The following is a 5,854-nucleotide window of genomic DNA, read 5'->3' as shown; positions in this document are numbered from 1 at the left end:
CACAGAACGGGAATGACCGTAAACATGAACTAAACGAGAGAAGCAGAGGCAAACAGAAGGACACATGAAATAATGGCAAAAACCAGAAACATTATTTTCCATTGAAGAAAGCGACGACGCTGCACCTTGCAGTAGCTTGAATGTTGTGTGCTGCTTGGATTTGAAAGTGCACTGTAGACCCCTTTCTTGTAAACCAACAAAACGTATATTCACATTCAGCATTACTCACCAAAATGCATTTTGTGTATCTTTGAAGTCTAACAAATGTGTTGAATGCATTTTGTTCTTCATAAAACATTTGCACTGCCAATTTTCTTTTTTCATTCTGAAACTTTAGCTAATTGTTTACATCCATGTTTTCACAGTCTTCTTTATTGCTTTCACTGATGTGCTGCATTTTCACATCATGCCACATGTAGATTAGTTTAATAGTGTGAAAATGTTGGCTAGACGTTGCCTCTCGAGTGGGCACAAGACAAAAAACTGCTCCATAACTAGATGTCAAAAACTACAAGGTACATTTAAAACCTCACCTCTCCACTTCAACTGATTAGTTTCAACTTCGAGTTTTCTAGCTGGCACCGTCTTGAGTCTGGGCGAGGTCCAGAAAATGGAACCTCATGTCTATGCAAAAATTCTGGATTCAATTCAGGGTATTCATTCCACGACTAGATGGTAGCTTCAAATGCACAGTGAGAACCAACCTCTCATAATGACCCCCTCTTCCAAAGAAGTGATCCTGGGTCGAGATTCAAGTATTTAGGCCAAGTCTGAAAACTCCCTAAGATGGTTTTTAGTATTTAGCAATTCCAAACAGCCTTTCTGATCTCAAAATGTCGACTGTGTAGGTCTCATTCTCTGATTCACATTTTATATTACACAACTGAACAGCTATCTTACTCTTTACTGCTGACCAAAGTACACAAACACAGTTAAGTGCTTCAGGGGAAATTCAAATCTGACATTTTAATAATCTGTTTGAATAAATTAATGTTCCCACGAATAATTTATTATGCTCAGTGAAATGTCCAGTGTATGAACAGTGTGCTGGGCTTGAGTGTGTGTGTGCGTGTAGGTTTGTTTATCTGGCAACCTTGTACGTTCAGAAACTTAATCTTAGAGGTTAACACATCACATGCGTCTTCATAAACAAGGTCAAACCACAAAACAGATTCTGTTCAATCTTTGCAATAATACTGTAGCTATATCTACTGCTTGTGTGGGTGTGTGAGCATGTGTGGTAATAACTTTGTCCACAGCAACATGAAATCCACTTAATCTCCATCCAGTACTTTACTTGCCATCCTCAGGGCTCCTAGATTAAAACATCTTTACTGCACTCACTGAACCGTGAACACTAGCCTTGCAGTAGTTTAAGCAGTGTCCTCGCGCACAATAGGATTTACAAACCAATTTTTCACAGTTATGGAACAACTGAGTACATGCCATGGATGCAGGCTAAGATGAACTGCGTTTATCATCATTTTCCAATATGTGAAGGGAAACAGCTGTTTTTCTTTACAAAGACCAAAGGCAAGTGAGAAAGTGGCAGAAGTAGCAGACACCGCTGAATTAGTTGGGAATCTTATTTTCATTATCAATTAGCTTATTACCTTTACTGACTTCTACAGAAACAAATAGGAATTACAGCAGCATGGTCCTGGATGTCAAGAATTTGAGCCAAGTGTGGTTTGACACACAAAAGATAGAATGTTATTGTCAATGCCTTAATGCCAGTAATAGACTGGTACTGTCTAGGGTTTCCCCAGCCCTGGGGCAAAAACTCATTGAGCCTTTCACTTTCTGTTCATGCTAATGTTTAACTTGTCATGCTATGTAAGCAGTAATCCAGCTTCCAGGGCATCTGAGGTTGACATTAGTATAAGAGATCCTGAAGTGCTGAACAAGTGGAAATGAAGATATAACACTCAGGACAAAAGTGTTGGACAAACAGTAATGGACTGACATTGCCATCCATACAGCCAACCCATTGAGGTGGATATAAACAGCTGCCTGTGCACTTAACTTTCTCTGGACTGGTGAAGGGCAATAGATCTGTCCAAAACTGACATCAGTGGGATATTATTCTCACTTATTCAGTCTTTTCATTAAACCACACAACAGCAAAGTCAGGGATCAGTCAAATTGATTTGTACAGGATCAATCCTGCACACAAGCAGTTCAATCAATGGAACAAAAACAACCTAAAGGGTCAAATCTGACACAGATAGAAATCCTAACACCAGCATACAAGTATCGATCTGGACAGCTTTCATTTGGACTTTTTACTTAAAGTACTTATCTCAGTTATTTAAAACTCTTGATGAGTCAATGAAGGACTGTTTGACATACAAAAAGTTCAATCAAATCAAACTTTTAATAGCTACAACATTCATATCACAAGTTAACTGGCTTTAACATTGTCTCACACTGCTTTTGGCTCGATAGTGTCTGTTGACGAAAAAGCCAGCCATGTAGCTTTTTCGGTTTTCTTTAAATAAAACATTGTTTTTTTTCCTCTCTCCAGCTCTCCATTGCTCCCCTGGGCTCCTCTCTGTCTCATTCCTTGCAATGATGGGTTAAACAGCTGAAGGCTGCGTGTGTTTTCATTGTGGTTTAGATTTATCTTGGGAGTAGTGGTTAGACTGGGAGAGAAGGAGGACGTGGGAGGAGGGTGTTGAGAGTGTACAGAGGTCTAGCAGGAAATATGGAGAGAGAAGGAGAAACAAAAGAATTACTCAAGATAGACAGAAGAACAAGGAAAGAAGGAGGACTCTAAGGCACATAGTTTCCACCAGGCTATGTATAATTTCTACGCTAACAGTAGTCCTGCCCTCTGTCCTTGCTAGCCTCCAACAAGTTTCTGTAACTCAATTGAATATTTTTATAGGTTTATTGTATCAGTATTTCTGAAAAACTAAAACATGATATTATTTAAATAATACAATACAATATTAGCACATGTAGATTTTAATTCACTCAAAAAAACAATGCTTGTGGACATAATCCAGACACCGATTATGTTTGCCTCTACAATATGAGTGAGAAAACAATTTTGTAATATATTAACATAATTTTTAGGGTACTGAGAGACTTGGCATGGTGGCAGTTATTTTATCTTAATAACATCGCAACAATCATCAGGTAAACAGTAGGAAGTGGGATGGATGCTTTTCTTGAGAGTCTTAAAGTACTTGCATGGGTTTTTGCCCCAGGCAAAGCAAAACACACTCAGGCAAAAATCAAATACATAACCAAAACCTGCTTGTGGAAAATCACTGGAAATCACAAGATTAAAAACCACAGTGGCACACACGAACATGGATGAGTCATGATAAAATGTATACTGTAATTCTGTTTGTGTGCGGCTGTAAAAGATCTGGGGGTTGTACAGTATAAACACATTGTTACACTGTTTATATTTAGGGTACCCTAGTTTTTTGTCTATGAAACAAGAGAACCAAAGCAAAAAGATAGACAGCAAGAGAAAGGAATGCTAAGAAGAGAAAAAGAGTGAGATAATAAAAAAATAGACAAATACAGAGAAACCTCATTATATTTTCAGACTTTATGAACGAATGCATGAAGTGCACTGATTAGTCTGACCCACATCCACTCCCTCTGACACTGACCTTTAATCAAAACTCTGAGGGCTGCAGCTGCCTGCAGTTTACCGCTATAAAGAGGAAGTAAGTGGTATAAGGGAAGGAAAGGGACACAATAATTTAGATCAATTGGAAAATTTAGTTTAGTTTAGTTTCCCTCTCAAACATTTTCCATACATTGCAGCATTCTTAGATTGTTCTCTAAAAGCTCATTATTCACACTAATGGTTTGTTTTGAAGGTTAACTTGTCATAGGTTTCATAGAAATGGATTACATGACACTACCTGACTAGGAAACATTTTGTTCCCAGATACAACAAAACGCGGGACCAACATTTAAAAATGTATCCACTGTGGAGGAAAATGTCAGTTGTCAAACTCCATTGAGCATCAAGTGTTTCACCTTGATGTGGCTTTAGAGAAAGAAGTGAGTTACAGTATGTGGGAGAGGCAGAAGAGGAAAAAGAAGGTTAGAAAATGATTAAATGGGAATAGGAAGAAGAATACATCTGAGGACCAACTTCATAGTGCATAATAATAACTGGGTTTTAGACTAACAGTGCATTCATACTATACAAAATGTTTATGTACATTTATGTCTTGCGTATTAAATGCCAAAAGAGTATACTATGAAGATGAGTATAGTAGTGACATATCTATGGTGTGCAGTATGGAGTATGGAGAAAATAGAAGTAAAAGGAAAATCAAAAAAAGGAGGGAAGTATAGGAACCAAGAGAACAGTAATATGAGTTGTAAAAAGATGAGAAAGAAGAGAATGTGACAGCACAGCGAAAGGTGAAAGAGCAGAGAGGGTGAACTAGAGGAAAATAATCAGTTACTTTGAAATGAGAAATAAGGCATGTAGGAGGAGGATATGGGAATGAAACAAAACAGACAGAAAATGACCCCAAAGCCACAGGATGGAAAACTCCATGTAGACTAGCTCCAATCAAACAGACAGCATGACGGGGAGATGAAAAGAAATAAATGATGTGAGGGAGTGGGTGTGGAGAGGAAGGAGGATATGAGATGACAGAAGGAAGGAAGAGGAGGAAATTGTATTGAAAAAAAATTAGAATAAAAAGGGAAAATGGTGGGGGTAAAAAGACAGAGATGGAGGGAGAGAGGGGGGGGTGGATAGATGAAGGGGGGGTGCACTCTACAGTGTTCAGTGAGATCTCAGAATAGTCAGACACAAGAAATGAAAGGAAAGTCTTTTTCTTTTTGCAACCATAGCCTCATTTTCATAGTGTTGGCCATCACTCTAGCCAAATGACACCAGCTTCATACATGGACATGCAGTCTGTCACTTTATTATCTATAGCAGATTCACTGCATCTGAAGTGATCAAACAGGTGTTTTTATAATCAAAGCACACAAACAAAAGAAAACATTTTCTTATTGTAAAATATTGTCACATTCACAAGAGCTGCTACCAAGCATGGATCCACGCATTCATGCATTTACACACATACAACCTCACAAACACTTCATGAGTTATTAAAAGGGGATGTGGAAAAACGGTGTGTATGTGTATGTTTGTCTATCCTTCTGTGTTTCTACAAAATTTGGTAAAACCCATAAAAAGTTGTGCGCCTTTTTGTTATGGCCCACTCCCACTGCCACACTCTCTTTTTGCCACTTGCCATGAATATTTAATTAGCTGTCCTTTGGCTCATGACCAACCCTTTCACAAAATCTTGTGCAAGTCCGGGTATTCATTTGGAAGTTATGTGCTTTTTTGACTGTTTTGCCCGGTATATAGTTCCTCTGAACACTTAGATCTTGTTGAAGTCAGTAGTTGTCTAAAGGTCCTTTGGTACTTGTCTTTTAAGGAGTGTCTGAGCCGTAATGCCTCCTTTTAAATGTTATTGTTTGGGTAAAGGAAATATTTCTTTGTCTTAATTGATTGGTTTGTTCACTTTCTGACAATGTTATCGTGTTGTACCAAAATGCTAAAAAATTGCAATGAACTGGGGAATTTAGTACAACCTCACTGACTTACCAGTTTAGCTAAACTTCAAATGTGCCTTCAGGATGTTAAAACCTGGATGACCTGTAATTTTCTAATGTTAAACTCAGATAAAACTGAAGTTATTGCTCTGGGGCCTAAGCACCTCCGTGACGCATTATCTAAAGATATAGTTTCCCTGGATGGCATCGCCCTGGCCTCCAGCACCACTGTGAGGAATCTTGGAGTTATCTTTGATCAGGACATGTCATTTAAGTCTCACATTAAGCAAATTTC

This window comes from Micropterus dolomieu, linkage group LG16 (assembly GCF_021292245.1).
Source record: "Micropterus dolomieu isolate WLL.071019.BEF.003 ecotype Adirondacks linkage group LG16, ASM2129224v1, whole genome shotgun sequence".
Classification (NCBI taxonomy): Eukaryota; Metazoa; Chordata; class Actinopteri; order Centrarchiformes; family Centrarchidae; genus Micropterus; species Micropterus dolomieu.
The sequence above is the reverse complement of the archived record's forward strand: the minus strand, read 5'-3'. Positions refer to the sequence as shown.